This window comes from Carcharhinus amblyrhynchos, chromosome 4 (genome assembly GCF_965287045.1).
Source record: "Carcharhinus amblyrhynchos chromosome 4, sCarAmb.v2.hapA, whole genome shotgun sequence".
NCBI lineage: Eukaryota > Metazoa > Chordata > Chondrichthyes > Carcharhiniformes > Carcharhinidae > Carcharhinus > Carcharhinus amblyrhynchos.
Window position 1 is genome coordinate 7,873,105 of NC_137327.1, and position 18,115 is coordinate 7,891,219.

An 18,115-nucleotide genomic window follows, 5' to 3' on the forward strand; every position below is an offset into this window, starting at 1 on the left:
AATTCCTGACCTTTCTCAAAAAAAAAACCTCTTCCTCCTTAGACATTGTCTGTGCTGTAGTATTATATATGACATCCATCTCACTGATTAAGCTTTTAATCACCCTCGCTGAAAAACTCCTCCCCCGGCTTGCTGTCAACTTGAGCCTGATTACTGTCTTGAGTAACAACCTGGGACATGTGCCTATGTTAGAGGCGCAATATAAATTTATTTATTTATTAGTGTCACAACTAGGCTTACACTAACAGTGCAATGAAGATACTGTGAAAATCTCCTCGTCGCCACACTCTGGCACCTGTTCGGGTACACTTGAAGGAGAATTTAGCATGGCCAATGCACCTAACCAGCACGTCTTTCGGACTGTGGGAGGAAACTGGAGCACCTGGACGAAACCCATGCAGACATGGGGAGAATGTGCAAACTCCGCACAGACAGTGACCCAAGCCGGGAATCGAACCCAGGTCTCTGGAGCTATGAGGCAGCAGTGCTAACCACTGTGCCCGTTATTGCTGTTGAAATGTACCAGCACCACAACTCACTACATGGTGGAGTATTTATGCTAAAACAGCAGGGCAGGTGGGGGTGCGGGGTGGCAGTGCATGGGGAACTGCAGGGGGTGAAATTACGGAGCACACAAAGTGTGGAAAAAGGTGTGTGTGGTTGTGCCATTAGTTGAAATGTTAAGACACAGTTCTGATTGTGATCCATCAGCCACGAGGGGACATCGGTTCAAGTTGAGGGACAGGAGGTTTGGGGGGATGTGAAGAAAAACATTTTATTACACAGAGCGTGGTGACGGTCTGGAATGCGATGCCTGGGTAGGTGGTAGAGACGGATTGCCTCACATCCCTTAAACAGTACCTAGGATGAGCTCTTGGCTCATCATAACATTCATGGATAAGTGCTCGTAGATGGGATTAGGTGGGAGGTCAGGCGTTTCTCATGTGCTGGTATAGACCTGATGGGCCGAAGGGCCTCTTCTGCAGTGTGTGATTCTATGGTTATTCCATCCCATGGGAAGGGTTCATTTCCTAATACATACGCCTTCTAGGAACGCTCATTAGCGTTGAGGTGGAGATGCCGGCATTGGACTGGGGTGGGCACAGTAAATTTCACAACACCAGGTTAAAGTCCAACAGATTTACTTGGAATCATGGGCTTTCGGAGTGTTGCTCCTTCATTGGCTCCTCATTGGCTCACCTGAGGTAGGAGCAGCGCTCCGAAAGCTCACTCTTCCAAATAAATCTATTGGACTTTAACCTGGTGTTGTGAGACTTCTTATTGTGCTCATTAGCTTGGAACAGGTCCCTGTTAAAGGCCTACCATTGGTATATACAATTGTTTAAAGGTGACATGCACTGCTTGGCTTTGTGCAATTGTGTGAAAGGTCAGCAGTTCTCTTTGTTTGTCTCCAAGACACAAGAGAAGCGAGCAGGGTAACGGCAGCTTGTCTGAAGGCCTGGCACTAGTAGGGGTGAAGCATTGGGGAGGGATGCTGTGGATTGGGGTCAGGTATTGGAAGAATGGGAGAACGATTCAGAGGAGGATAACGGGTATGGTCTGCTTGACACGGAGGTTACTTTTACAACCCACTCATTCCTCCTGCCCTGTCAGTTAACAGTGGATTCCATGAATGAAAACCTTTCCTGCCTCTGAATTGTGTGTGTTTTCCATGCACGTGGCTGGCGCTTAATTGTAATCATGTAGGTAATGGGAAAACGAGGGTATAAATGGTGTATTATTCTGGTTAGGACATCATGGGCAGCATACTGCTGACAGTGGAGCTGGTGGCATAGTGGTCAGGTCACTGGGCTAGTAATCCAGAGGCTAAGGCTCATGCTTTCGGAATCCAGGTTCAAATCCCGTCACTGCAGATGGTGAAATTTGAATTCACTAAAATCTAGTATTAAAGGTCTAATAATCATTGCCAATTGTTGAAAAAACCCATCTGGTTCACTAAGTCCTGTAGGAAGGAAATCTGCTGTCCTTACCCGGTCTGGCCTACGTATGACTTCACATTGGAGTTAATAGTCAATCACTCTGCTGTCACTCTCAAGGGTAATTAGGGATGAGCAGTAATTACTGGTCCAGCCAGAGAAGCCCACATCCCATGAATGAATAAAAAAAATCCCAGTCACGGTCTTGGCTCATCCATCAGAACAACCGCTTCGATCAGGATGGGGGGCATTGCTGGAGCCCAGAGATTCCCACCAAAGAGTCAAAGCTTTCAGAAGGTGGGCATAAGGAGGTAAGGAAGATTATTTTGAAAATTGTACTCTAACTTTCTTTTCTTCCTTGGCCAGAAGGCCAACAGCCTTGGTTGTAGGCCCAACCGAACAATCTAAATTAAACTATTGCAACAAACAGCTCCGATCATTGGGAATCTGGACAGGCCAAGATCAAAGATAACGCAGGTCATGAACAAGCTGGGCAAGCCAGGACACGCCCCAGGACCGGAGACTGGAAGGACTTGGCCCTGACCATATTTGGCAGACGGCTTGTGTATTCCTTGGTTTTAGCCAGGCTATCTGGCACATCGGGTTCCCACCATGACCATGTTTCAAAAGGGGCTACTTGGAATATGCGTACCTAGCGATGGTCATCTAGCGTCCTCCAAATAAAGGATTTGCAACCTCATTGGTTGCTGTGAACTCCACTCCGGCGATCCAATTGTTTGGAAGCCAGGCAAGCTTCCAGAAGGACGCAGAGGAAGGGGATCAGAGAAGAAACCTGGAGGCCACCCCCAGCAAGGACCCATCATGACCTACGCTGAACAAGACTACAGACAAGATTCGGGAGCAATCCAGAGTTAGATGGAAGACAGCGAACAAGAATTACCCTCAAGGACCCTGAATCAGCTGACGCTCAGAGAATTTGTGGGAACAATTGTCTTTTAAATCGGGTACAACTTTGACTTTTAAACAGCATTTAGACAGTTAAATGGGCAAGATAGGTATAGAGGGATATGGGTCAAATGTGGGCAATTGGAACTAGCTTAGGGATTTAAAACAAAAGGGTGGCATGGGCAAATTGGGCCAAAGGGCCTGTTTCCATGCTGCAAACCTCTATGATTCTATGACTCTGATCGGGCCCACAGCTTAGTCAAGTTCATTGGCACGAGTAGTGTTCGAACCTTAGACAAAAAAGTTAAGATAATTTGGGAATAGTATCTATGTGTTAATATTTATTGAGCTTATTCATAAAATCGGATTGAAACGTGAACCATGTCTTGTCCTTTGGTTCATCTTGTGACGAAGAGCTCCTGAGTGAAGTATTTGAGATGCACAAACTGCTCAAAGTCCAGGTTTCACAGGCAACACTTCAGCACAGTAATGTGCTGGTAAGAGAGATATAGAAGTGATTTATTGAGTGTGTCTCTCTCTCTCTCTCTCTCCACTTTAAGTTTTACAAATGCCAACATTTCCACAGTCTAATAATTTTTGCAGTTTGCAAATTGCTGCTTGAATGTGAATATTTTTACACACTGATATTTAAAAAAAAAAATCATTATCATCAAACTGGCATCTTAACAGGTTTTATCCACGTAACCACCAGTAAATGTAAGCGTGAGTGTGAGGGGCATTTCTCTTGATGAGAATCATATCCATGTTTCCTTTCTCTGATTCCAACTTCCCTTCCTTTTGAAGAATAACATAAGTTAATGCTGCCAGTTGAAGTTGACACCTTCAAGATGGCCTTTTCCTTTAAAAAGCACCTGCTATACCACCCCGAAGCTGCCAGCTTCTAGTGGTAGGAGTTGGTGCCAAAGCTTCTCGTTGGCTCACCCTTTACTCCCATCCAGAAGACACACAGCCTGATCACCGTAACATTTCCAACCCAATTCCATCCATTAGGAAAAGCCCATGCCGTATTTTCTCCCGCTGTCACCCTACAACGTCATTCAAGTTGTAGCCATGATGTGGAGATACTGGCATTGGACTGGGGTGGGCACAGTAAGATGTCTCACAACACTAGGTTAAAGGTTTATTTGGAATTACAAGCTTTCGCAGCGCTGCTCCTTCATCAGGTGACTCACCAGAGCAGTGCTCCGAAAGCTCGTGATTCCAGGTAAACCTGTCGGACTTTAACCTGGTGTCGTGAGACTTCTCACTGATTCAAATAGTAGTGATAGGAGGAAAGCATGGAAAAGGCTGAATGGAATGGGGCTGTGTTCTTGGGAAGTAAGAAGGTTCACTGCTGACCTCAGAATCAGTAGGTAGGATTCTCTGGCTATTCATGCCAGCAAAGGTCTCCCGTCCCACTGCAGTGAATGGAGATTTGGCTGAGTGCCAAATTCTCCATCCTCTCTGGAAGAGGCAAGACTTGTGAACAGCTGGTGAATTCCGGCCATAGAGGTTTAAGCACAAAAAGAGGCCCTTTGGCCCATTCTATCTGTGCCAACCATCAAGAACCTACCTAAACTCATTTCATTTTCCACTATTGCCAGACTGAATAGAGATCTTATCAACGTACAAAGGGATAGATGTAAGGGGTCCTCCAAAACTAAGTGACACAAATAGATTGAACAGGGTTACAGGGATAGGAAGGAGCGTGAGGGTGTTGGGGTGGTGGTGGGCCTGGATAAGATACTCTTTTGGAGAGCCAGTGCAGATTTGATGGGCCATATGGCTTCCTTCTGCACAGTCAGGATTCTGTGGATTCATTTTTAAAAATCCAACAGGGAATTCAAGAAAAATCTCACCAACAGCAACTTAGCACCTTCAACAGAGTGGAAAATCCCGTGGTGCCTCACAGGAACGTTACAAAATAAAGTACAACACTGAGCCATGGAGGGAGATTGAGGAGAGGAGAACAAAGACTTGGTTCAGAGGGAGAGGTTTGAAGGAGCAACTTCAAGCAAGGCTGAATTGTATGAAGGGAATTTTTAAAGGAAGGAAGCTTCAGGGCTTGGGCAGAGAAAGGTTTCATCACCAATGGTGGCATGACTCGAATTGGAGAAGCGCAGGAGATCAGAATTAGTTCAGCATAAACAGCAAGGAGGAGCTGGAGAAAGTTTTGATTTGATTTGATTTATTATGGTCACGTGTATTAACGTGCCGTACCGTCAAAGCATACCGTTCATAGAGAAGGAAATGAGATAGTGCAGAATGTAGTGTTACAGCCATAGCTAAGGTACAGAGAAAGATCAACTTAATGCAGGGTAGGTCCATTCAAAAGTCTGATGGCAGCAGCGAAGAAGCTGTTCTTGAGTCGGTTGTTTCGTGACCTCAGACTTTGTATCTTTTTCCCGATGGAAGAAGGCAGAAGAGAGAATGTCCGGGGTGCGTGGGGTCCTTGATTATGCTGGCTGTTTCTCTGAGGCAGCAGGAAGTGTAGACACAATCAATGGATGGGAGGCTGGTTTGCCTGATGGATTGGGCTACATTCACGACCTTTTGTAGTTGTGGAGATAGGGAGGGGGTGAGGCCATGGAGGGATTGGGAACGAAGGTAACACTTATAAAATTGAAGGCATTTATGCAGGGAATGGTTAAGAATATTGAATTGGTCTTCTGTGCATTGGTTGAAGCAAAAAAAAAGCCACAGAGGACTTCAAAGAGAAACAGGTTTGCCAAACTGACTGGAGACAGTCAGACCCCATTACCCACTTACGCTGCCTCTCTCTGCAGCTTTTCAAAGAAACTTCAGGACATTTAAACTCTCTAATTACCAGAATAAGGCAGCTAGTGCACATCCACTCTCCTCGGATTCCCTACGCTGATGCCCGCGAGGTTTTCTACCTTGAGTAAGTTTCAAAGGATCGTCCCTCTGATAATTGCCGAGAGAAACCGGGGAAAGGTAAGTGTACAATTTTCTGACAGGTTGGGGTCAGAAATAAGGGCCCTGACCCTGATCAGAGGATTTGGGCCAACAAAGCTGTCCTTTGATAAAATAACTGTTAACTCACAAAGCATCTTATCTCTGAAGTTAAAAATGTAATTTCTCCTTCAGATCATGACTGACCTGTTGGTCAATTTCCCCTCCTATTTTGTCTGTAAGTGGTTATTAGATTTGCTGCTCATTTCATTATAGTTGGTTATTTTTTTTAATATAATTGATTCTTTGCTCTTAAATATGCCAGACTATTCTTATACTGCATTGTAGAAATTAATCAGTGAAGCAGTTTTAATATTTTCACAATTTTCGGTCTTGTTCAGTCTAACTAGAATATTTCATTGCCCTTTTCTTTGAGTCTCTCTACTCTTCTTAACTGGATCACTGATTCTAATTACAGTACCATCTACTGTCAGATCCATCTTCGTTTGTTCAGACCACAGGGGATTACATTTGGCCGCATGGTTGCACTAAATTAGAGACTATTTTAGATACTGCCAATCACTGGGTTTGAAACAGAGCTTTGATTGTGCATTGTGCTATTTACATTCCAAACAGCATCGGCGGAGGAGCTTCACTTGTATCCGGCTGTGAAGCTCTCCGTCAAGAATGGTTCTCAAGCAGCGCTGAGCGCTGAGAGTAATATTAAAGGGGGAGTTACTTCATCTTTACTTCAGGGCCAGTGGACCGTAACGTTCTCGATGCTTGTGATGCAATAGGTGGCAGGAAGTTGTGGGTCCCAAATCCCCATGCTAGAAGCCCGATTGCAAAATCTAGGCTGAAGTTCTTATGCAGGGCTGAGGGAGTGCTGCACTCTCAGAGGCGCTGTCTTCTGGATGAAGTAAGAAGTTTCACAGCACCAGGTTAAAGTCCAACAGGTTTATTTGGAATCACGAGCTATTACAGGACAATTTGAAGAGAAAGAGAGTCCGTAAAGAGGTGGATGGGTTAAGGGAGGGTGCTGTTGAGCTTGATGCCTTGACAACTGAAGCGCTGGACTATCAAAATCAGGAATTCTCAAGGAGCCCGTGCTGGAGGGGTGCAGATAGGTTGGAGGCTCGTGAGGCTGTAGAAGATTAAAGAGATCAGGAGGAGGGTTTCTGCTGTGGTTGAGCAAGCATCTCAGATTAGCATCCGTACTCCACCAGCATGTATAGCAGATTGTGCGGGATTTTTACAGAGTGGATGTGGAAAAGGTGTTTCCTCTTGTGAGATAATTTAAAGCTAAGGGTCATTGTTTAAAAATAAGGGGTTCCAGACAGAAATGAGTCTTCAGCATTCTCTTCTTCAACTGACTCAAGAACAGCTTCTTCCTTGTTGCCATTAGACTTTTGAATAGACCTCCCATATATGAAGTTGACCTTTCTCAACACCCTAGCTATGACTGTGACATTACATTTTGCACTCTCTCCTTTCTTCTCCCCCATGTACTCTAAGAACCGTATGCTTTGTCTGCTTGGTGTGCAAGAAACAATACTTTTCAGTGTACACCAATACATGTGACAATAATAAATCAAATCAAATCAAAAAAAGGTAGTGGAGACAGAATCTGAATGTCCAACAGCAGTGTTCCAAAAACTCATGATTCCAAATAAACCAGTTGGACTTTAGCCTGACGCTGTGAGACTTCTTACTGTGCCCACCCAATCTATCCAGTCCCACCTGGCATCACTCATCCAGAAGACGTTCATAGCGAAGGAAATGAGACAGTGCAGAATGTAGTGTTACAGTCATAGCTAGGGTGCAGAGAAAGATCAACTTAGTATGAGCTTGGTCCATTCAAAAGCCTGATGACAGCAGGGAAGAAGCTGTTCTTGAGTCGGTTGTATGTGATATATATATATATTGTACGTAACCTCAGACATTTGTACCATTTTCCTGATGGAAGAAGGTAGAAGAGAATATGTCTGGGACGTGTGGGGTCCTTAATTATGCTGGCTGTTTGCTCAGTGTGTCTAGTCTCTCAAGTGAACATAAGAAGCCCTCTGTGATACTCATTGATAAACGTTCAGGGTGCCCGAGCAGATACTCATTCTTCGACAAAAAAAAAATCATCTATTATCTCATTGCTGTTTGTGGGGCCTTGCTATGTGCAATTAGCAGTTGTGCCTCCTAAATTATGGCAATAACTACACTTCAAAAACACTTCAGTTAGCTGTAAGTGCTTTGGGATGTCCTGCTGGTGTGCAAAGTGCAAACTAAATGCAGCTCTTTAAAACAAAAGTTGACCACAATAGTTATTAAGTAGACCTTGCAAACCCACCAGAGTGGATTTCCTCTCGCCTCAGCATTGTTCTCCCATGGTGCCATGATTAAACTCCAGTCTATGAAATCAGACCTAAAATATCATTTCCAAATACAGAATTAATTCAATCAGGAGGAATTGCGATCACCTTCCTGACCACCTCCAGCAATCTCCAGTTGCATGGAATCTCCCAAACTCTCTCTGCCCTCCTTCTCCTGCCAGGTTGATGCCAGGCCTCATGGAATTTGGCTTCCCTGTTGGATATTCCCAGGGCAAAAGACTGCTGATGGCTTTCAATCCTGGTAGACTTGCATCGCTTCTCTTGTGGAGTTTCCATAGAACGCAAGAAGCAGGAACATGAGTTGGCCATACAGTTTGTCAAGGTGACTCCACCATTCAATAAGATCATGGTTGATCCCCTATCTGAGCTCCGCTTTCTTCACAACCCTTGATTCCCTTAGCGTCAGAAAAAAAACATTCACCACAAAACATACTAGCCCGATTTTACCATTGCGTCGTGCCCGTTTGCGGGGGCGGAAATTTGGAAAACCGGGTGTGAGGCAAGTAGCAGCACAGTGGCACGATGGTTAGCACTGCTGCTGAATAGTGCCAGGGACCCAGGTTCAATCCCCAGCTTGGGTCTCTGTCTTTGTAGAGCTTGAACATTCTCCCTGTGTCCGCATGAGTTTCCTCCGGGAGCTCTGGTTTCCTCCCACAGTCTGAAAGACTTGCTGGTTAGGTGCATTAACCCAAACAGGCGCGAAGTGTGACGACTAGGGGAATTTCACACAGTAACTTCATTGCAGTGTTAATGTAAGCCTTACTTGTGACTAATAAATACATTTAAACTTAACTTCGCGCGATCCATGCCCACCTCTGCACTGGTTCCCCCTTTGCCAAAGCCCAAAAATGAACACGATCGGGACTGCACCCGAAATGGGTGTGACGGCCATTTAAATGCATTTAAATGGCCCTTTACCACCACATTCACCAACACTGAACCTGCGTGAAACAGATACGCTCCATAAAAATCCGATTCGGGCGCTCCACTAGCGAGGGTTAGAGAGGAGGTAAGGGTGTGGGGGTGATGGAGGCTGTTGCTCAGCAGGGTCTCCAATGTCTGGCTGGCAACATGAACCCGGGTCTCAGCACTGACTCCCTGGACTTGTTCACCTGAGGGGCCATTGAAAAAAGCATCGCATTGCTCTAAATGCTTAAAATTAAAGTTTATTTATTAGTGTCACAAGTAAGCTTACGGTAACACTGCAATGAAGTTACTGTGAAAATCCCTGAGTCGCCACACTCCAGTGCCTGTTTGGGTACATTGAGGGGGAATTTATCATGGCCAATGCCCCAAATGCATATAGATGATGCGCCATAGAAAACATTCTTCCTGGTTGGATCACAGCTTGGTTTGGCTCCTGCTCTGTCCAAGACCGCAATAAAGTACAAAGGGTCATGAACGAAGACCAGCCCCTCATCCTTTGACTTTGACTACATCTCCCACTGCCTCAGAAAAGCAGCCACCATAATTAAGGACCTCACACATCCCAGAATACTCTCTTCCACCTTCTTCTGTCAGGAAAAAAGATACAAAAATCTGAGGTCACGTACCAACCGGCTCAAGAGCAGCTTCTTCCCTGCTACCATCAGATTTTTGAATGAAACTACCTCCCATTAAGTTGATCTTTCTGTACACGCTAGCTACAATTGTAACACTATATTCTGCACTGTCCCTTCCTTCTCCATGAATGGTATGCTTTGTCTGCAAAATGCACAAAAACACTACTTTTCATTGTATACTAATGCATGTGGCAATAATGAATCAAAAACCAGCATGTCTTTTAGACTGTGGGAGGAAGCCGGAGAACATGGAGAAAATCCACATAGACACATTAACATTCCCCCAGTGAGAACTTGCAAACTCCACATCGACAGTGACCCAAGCCAGAATCAAACATTGGTTGTTGGCACAATGAGGTAAGAGCGCTAACCACTGTGTCACTGTACCATCCATAAATACTGAGGAAACCAGCACAACATTCTACCTATCTCCCACCTGATAACCTTTTCCACCTTTCTGCTGTTGATTCCATCCCAGGAGTGACGGGAAATTCCTCAGAAATTCCAGTTGAGTCTTTATAGTTGCAGGATTGAAAATTCTTTCACTGATTCACCTTAAGCAAGGGAAGTAGTCCTTGGGTGTGGGCATAGAATAAACATTCCCTACCACTACTTTCCTCTCTATCTGCTGTGACTGGTGAGATGTTTCAGGTATTTAAAGGAATTGATAGGATACATAGAGGGCAACTGCTGTTTCTTTTGGGGACGTCCTGAATCCAGGAGCGTTACCTTAAAGTTCGAGCCAGGGTGTTCAAAAGTGAAACTGCGTCATACAAAGGTTTGTGAAAATCTGGAATTCCTTCCCATGAATGCCCTTTAGGGAAGGAAATCTGCTGTCCTGACCTGGTCTGGCCTACATGTAACTCCAGAGCCACAGCAAAGTGGTTGATTTGCAACACCCTCTGAAATGGCCTAGCAAGCCACTCAGTTCAAGGACATCTAGGGATGGACAATAAATGCTGTCTTGCCACGAATGTCCCACAAATGAATAAAGAAAAAAAAAAATAGGGTGGCATCATGGCACAGTGGTTAGCACTGTTGCCTCACAGCGCCAGGGGCCCGGGTTCAACTCTGGCCTCGGGTCTATGTAGTGTTGCACATTCTCTCCATGTCTGTGTGGGTTTTCTCCCACAGTCCAAAGATGTGCAGGTTGGTTGATTGGACATGCTGAATTGCCCCTTAAAGTCAGGAGGATTAGCGGGATAAATACACGGGGTTATAGGGGTACGGATTGTTGTCAGTATAGGCCGAATGGCCTATTTTTGCACTGTAGGGATTCTATGATTGTATATCAAGGTTGGTGAGTAAGGGATGCAGGACCAAAGCAACAAAAAAATAATGTTATGGTACAAATCATTCATGATCCAGTTGAAAGGAAGAACCTGCTCAAGGAGCTGAATGAGCTCCCCCTGCTCCGACGCATTACTTAACTGCATAAACACATAAGGTTTCAATCCTTCTTAAGAGTCCCCCTTCTCTTAAAGCACCATGACAATCACTAAGGGCACGGCCGTAGACAAGAAAAATCGGCCTTTAGGTAGTCAGTAGAGAGGCTTGAGTAGAACCATCAAACGTTATCTTCCTCTAAATACTTCATGCAGAATAACACTCAGTGGAATATGTTGCTGATTGAAGTACATTCCTGAATATGCTGTTCCGCACAACATAGGCACAAGTGCTGCACACTTTTTAAGTCAGTCAGGAGAGATTCTGGTCTTCAGTGCTGCCTAGTATATTTATACGAGTGTACTATAGCAGTATACCATGCCGCTCAATAAGTTTTGTTTTTGGACAGCACATTATTGTTATGTAAGAAACAGGCAATGACTGAACTTCACTAGCAATTAATTGGTTGTAAAGCTCTTGGGGGTGCTCTGAGTTTGGGAGCGGTGTTATGTTATCTGCACACTGAGGAAAATAAAGGATAGAAACATCGAAGAGGGAGAAGGCCATTTGGCCCTTCAAGCCTGCTCCACCATTCATTATGGTCATCAAAATCAATATCCTGATCCCCCCCACTAATTGGGAATAGGTTGGAAAAGAGAAACTGAGGTAAAAATTCAGCCATTATCTTGTTGAATGACAGAGCAGGTTCAGGGGTTAGAGGGTGGGTCATATGGCCTACTCCTGCTCATATTCCTTATGTTCTTATATAAATGTAAATTATTCCTTCTTTCAATAGCAAAAATTAAGAGTTAGTAATATTATTTCACAACTCAAATTGTTTTGGATTTGGATGGCGCAGTAACGCAGTGGTTAGCACTGCTGCTTCACAGCCCCAGGGTCCTAGGTTTGATTCCTGGCTCGGATCACTGTCTGTGTGGAGTTTGCACATTCTCCTCGTGTCTGAGTGGGTTTCTGCTGGGTACTCCCACAGTCCAAAGGTGTGCTGATTAGGTTAATTGACCATGCGAAGAAATTGTCTCTTAGTGTCCAGGGATGCAGAGGTTAGAGGGATTAGTGGGTATAATATATGGGGGTAGGGCCTGGGTGGGATTGTTTTCGGTGCAGGCTTGATGGGCTGAAGGGCCTCTTTCTGCACTGTAAGGTTCTATGATTTATTATTGTTGGGTGCATTGGCATACAGTGAAAAATATTGTTTCTTGCGCACTATACAGACAAAGCATAATGTACATAGAGAAAGAAAGGAGAGGGTGCAGAATGTAGTATTACAGTCATAGCTAGGGTATAGAGAAAGATCGACTAAATGCAAGGTAGGTCCATTCAAAAGTCTGATGGCAGCAGGGAAGAAGCTATTCTTGATTTGGTTGGCACGTGACCTCAGACTTTTGTAGCTTTTTCCTAACAGAAGAAGATGGAATACAATATGTCCGGGGTGCCTGGGATCCTTGATTATGCTGGCTATTTTCCTGAGGCAGCGGGAAGTGTAGAGTACCTCAATATGTTAACCATGGTGTCAGCTTTGATTCAGTGGGAACTCAATCACCTCATCTTAACTCATGAATTTCAATGTTTCTGCAAGTCAAAGTCAGGGTCATTCCCTACTGAGCATACACGTACACTTGAGTTCAGTATTGTGGATGTGCCGCACTGTCGGAGACGCCATATTCAGAGTGAAGTGTTAAACCAAGTCCCGTCCTGCCTTCTGATGTACAAGATCAAAGTACGGCAGGGACTTTTCTCTCAGTATCCCGGCCACCTTTATCCAGCAGCCGGTAGCATAGTAAATAAATAGAGGCAGGGATTCTCCGATGTTGCTGCCGCTGCCGGCAGGACTCAGCCAACTATCTATTCACTGCAGCAGAATCAGAAATTCCCTGGCACAGACAAGGTCAGTGAAGTCTGCAACGACAGAGGTTGAGGGGCATACAAGGTTATGAGGGGCATGGAGAGAGTGGATAGTCAGAAGCGTTTTCCCAGGGTAGAAGAGTCAATTACTAGGGAGCGTAGGTTTAAGGTGTGATGGGCAAGGTTTAAAGGAGATGTACAAGGCAGTTTTTTTTTTAAACATAAAGGGTGGTGAGTGCCTGGAACTCGCCGCTGGGGGAGGTAGTGGAAACGGATGCATTAGTGACTTTTAAGGGGCGTCCTGACAAATACACAAGTAGGCTGGGAATAGAGGGATATGGTCCCCGGAAGGCTAGGTTTTAGTTCAGTCAGGCAGCATGGTCGGTGCAGGATTGGAGGGCCGAAGGCCCTGTCCTTTCTTCCTTCTTTAGTCTAATATCTGGACAATTCACTGAGTTGTCCTATGAGTGAATGGGCGACTATGTTAGGTCGATTAGGCTATTGAGTTGGACGAGCAACCATGATCGTAATGAACGGTGGAGTCAGCTCGAAGGGCGGAATGGCCTCCTCCTGCTCCTACCTTCTATGTTGCTATATTTCACACTGCTACTCAGCTGAGATCCTCGTAACTTCTTGATGTAACTCCATAACAAAAAACCTTGGGGGGGGAATATTCCTGTCCCACCCACCACAGGATTCAAAGAGGGCAGGACAGAAAATTTGGCGGACCATTTAAAGGTCCGTTGACGTCAGGTGGGAATTTCCAGTCTTGAGGGGGCATGTGGCCGGAAAATTCCGCTGCTAGTTTCCGCCATTTCACTCGAAGTTCTCCAAATCCTCTGTTTGTTATGGAAAGAAACAGGGATTAACGTTTGAGGGCTTATACATTTATGGTGTGTCTTTTTGCATTTGATCTTATTCAGCCTTGCACTGCTCCCTCACTGCCTCACAATCTGCAACACAGTTCCTGTTCTAATCAAAAGCGAATAAGTAAAATTTTCTGAATATCTCCACTGCCACTTCATTTATTCGCTGCATAATTAAAATCACTCATAATTCACACTCTCCTTTACTTCAGAGATTCCTCAGTTGCTTGATTAATTTTGTAATGATTGTCTGAAACATTTCACAACCAATGCTTTCAGTCTTTCTGTGATGGAAACTTGAAGCACAAGAGGCAGCTTTCCAATCCATCGAGCGTGGACTCGAGTTTGCTGTCCAACTACAGATAATCCTTTCCAGCTTCTCTGCCATTCATTTTTATCTTTAGTTAAACTATCTTTTCTTCTTGTGGAAATAATAATAAAACAATACAGATTCTGTAAAGCTGGATTCCTTATCCCCAAACAGAGCATACAATCATAGAATTCCTACGTTGCAGAAGGAGACCATTCGGCCCATCGAGCCTGCACCGACAACAAGCCTCCCAGGCCCTATCCCCATATATTTACCCTGTTAATCCTCCTGACACTTAAGGGACAATTTAGCATGGCCAATTAACCCAATCCGCACACTTTTGGAGTGTGGAAGGAAACCAGACACATCCAAAGGAAACCCATACTGGCACAGGGAGAATGTGCAAACTCCACACAAACAATTGCCCGAGGTTGGAATTGAATCCAGGCCTCAGGCACTGTGAGGCAGCAGTGCTAACCACCGTGCCACCCTTACACTGTGAGATACTGCGCCTCTCAGCGCCAAGGAACTGGGTTTGATTCGAGCCGCGGATCACCATCTGTGTGGAGTTGCCCATGTCTATAATAGAATGAAATTCCATGTGAGTTCTCCAAGTTGACTGAGATGGGAGTTGGTACATGGAAAATACCAATAATTAGGCAGCATGGTGGCACAGTGGTTAGCACTGCTACTCTGTCAGCACCAGGGAACCGGGTTCAATTCCAGATTTGGGTCTCTCGGTGTGGGTTTCGTCCTTGTGTTCCATAGAACATAGAGACCCTACAGTGCAGAAAGAGGCCATTCGGCCCATCGAGTCTGCACTAACCACAATCCCACCCAGGCCCGACCCCATATCCCTACATATTTACCCGCTAATCTCCCTAACCTACAGATCTCAGGACACTAAGGGGCAATTTTTAGCATGGCCAATCAACTGAACCCACACATCTTTGGACTGTGTGAGGAAACCCACGCAGACACAAGGACAACGTGCAAATTCCACATAGACAGTGACCCAAGCCGGGAATCGAACCCAGGCCCCCGGAGCTGTGGAGCAGCAGTGTTAACCACTGTGCTACCGTGCTGCCCGCAGCCCAAAGATGTGTAGGTTTGGTGGATTTGCCATAGCAAAAGCACAAGTTTACGGGGATAGGGCAGGTGGGGAGAAAGGCAATGTTGGTGTGGGCCTGGGTAAGTTTTCAGAGAGTTAATGCAGACTTAACAAGCCAAATGGCCTCCTATTGCACTGTAAAGATTTTATGAATCAAAGAGTGTTATTAATGAGAAATGTGATTTGAATGTTACGAGTGAAAAAGAAGGCAGCGATAAATGTATCTCCACCTTTCTTTCGATGTGTAAGATGCTCCTTAAAATTTACTTCTTTCACCAAGCTCTTAGTCACGTGACCTAATATCTTCTGGTGTGGCTCAGTGTCAACTTTTGATTTGATTTGATTTATTATTGTCACTTGTATTAATATACAGTGAAAAGTGTTATTTCTGGTGCACTATACAGACAAAGCATACTGTTCATAGAGAAGGAAACAAGAGAGTGCAGAATGTAGTGATACAGTTACCGCTAGGGTGTAGAGAAAGATCAACTTAATGCAAGGTAAGTCCATTCAAAAGTCTAACAGCAGCAGGGAAGAAGTTGTTCTTGAGTCGATTTTATTTGATAATTTATTTGATGATCATAGAATTCCTACAGTGCAGAAGGAGGCCATTTGGCCCATCGAGCTTGCACCAACAATGATCCCATTCAGGCCCTATCCCTGTAATCTATCCCTGTAACCCCAATATATTTACCTTGCTAATCCCCCTAATCATTTCTGACATGATGCTTGAGCTGTTTTATTCTGCTCGTGATGCTGTACAAAAGCAACTGTTGTGTCACCGACTGAAAAAAACTTCTCTCAATCTGTCTTCCTTCTCATCTACAGTCAAAAGATCTTTAAATTACAAATTTGGCTTCATCTACAGCCCCCAAATGTTGGTCTCCAATAAGATTATGGCTGTACAGCAATGCGAGACTTGGCTGGCATTTAAGTCAGAGATTTAGATCGATGATTCACATCCAAGAGTTACTGTCATGTCAATCCAAATATTTCTGCAGAAAGGATTGGCATCAGCAGTGAAAATTCACACACTGCTTCTGCTGTTCACGGCACCCTCAAACTTTGTTCCTTGAATGCACAGTTTTAGATCTAAAATTAAGCATAATTTATTGAGACAAGTGTAACAATTCTGGACCATAATCATCAAATTGTTGGTAAAATCTGATGTGGAGATGGCAGTGTTGGACTGGGGTAAACACAGTAAGAAGTCTCTCAATACCAGGTTAAAGTCCAACAGGTTTATTTGAGTCTTTACAAGGTAATCAAGTCTCCATTTACATTGACTGTACCTTTAAGACTTGATAACTCGTAAAGACTCGCATTCCAACCATTATTTTGTAAATTGAGTTTGGGTCTTTACATGCCCTGTTTGTGAACAGAACTCCCTGGTGAAGGGACAGCGCTCCGAAAGCTTGTGGCTTGTGCTACCAAATAAACCTGCTGGACTTTAACCTGGTGTTGTGAGACTTTATACAGAGTCCTAAATCACAGCCCTCAAGAGAAAATTGTTATACGAAGCCGGAGGCTAAGCATGGTTGACACAGTTAGCTGAAGTGCAGGTTGCTTTATTAGCAACCTAAAATCATTAATTCAAATCTCCTCGTTCCCTTGGGATGTGTAAAATTTAATCAACTTAATAATTTATGTATTAGTTCTAAACTTAAGTGAGGCATAAGGACGGGGGGAAGATATTCAACCTGTTGAGTTATCAAGTGCCGATGGTCTAGTGGCATTATTCATAGACTATTAATCTAGAAACTCAGCTAATTTTTGTGGACCTGGCTTCAAATCCCTTCACGGCAGAGAGTGGAATTGGAATTCAATAAAAAATAACCTGGAATTAAGAATCTACTGAGGCCCACAAAACCATTGCTGATTATTCGAAAAACCCATCTTGTTCACTGATGTCCTTGATTGGAAAGAAATCTTCCATCTATCCCTGGTCTGGCCTACATGTGACTCCAGCATCACGGCAAAGTGGTTGATTTGCAACTCCCCATGGGTGATTCAGAATGGGCAATAAATGCTGGTCAGTCAGCATAAGAACATAAGAAATAGGAGCAGGAGTAGGCCATCTAGCCCTTCGAGCCTGCCCCGCCATTCAATAAGATCCTATTTCTTACGAGGTCAACAGAGAGCGCCATTCTCCGAGCCTTGCCCGCCCCCGGAACCGGGGCAGGCGTGCCGGTAAAATTGCGGCCCGTAAGTAAATACAATTTGGCTCACATCTTGGGAACAAATTCAAAATGGAAAAGTGGAAAGGAGAAGATGCAAGAGATTGTAATTTTGCCGGCAATCTCAGTCACTGACGATAATTGCGGAGATATAGAAAAAATGGAATAGATATAAGGACCGGCACAAGTGGGATTTGAAGTGCAGAGTCTGTATTTCAGAAGCTTCACTATTATAATGCAATATAATTATTATTCTGTCAAGGAACTTCATCAAGTTTTCAAAAGGAATATTCTGCGCTCATTACATTTCATTTCGCAGCAGATGAGCCATTAATTTGCAGTTGTTGTAACTGAAAATACTTCAATAATGCATTAATATACTAAGCAGCAATTTATTACAGTTTTTTCAGAACTGACATTTAACAGGAGTAAGACTATCACAGCCTCTTGGCAACAAATAGCGCACATCCTCATTAAAGATAAGAGTACGATTCAAGTAGGGGAAAATGCTTGGAGTAGTGAAGTTCTGGGAGCACGAGGAACAGCGAGGGTGGCTCCTCCCACCTGTCCCAACCCCATGATGTGTTTTCCATTGGCTGGCTCTGGGATCTTCCAGCCCCGCCAATATCTGTGGCCTTTTGCATTACTCGACAGCTGATCCACTGGGGAACCTGCAGCACTGGAGTCACCACTGTTGGAT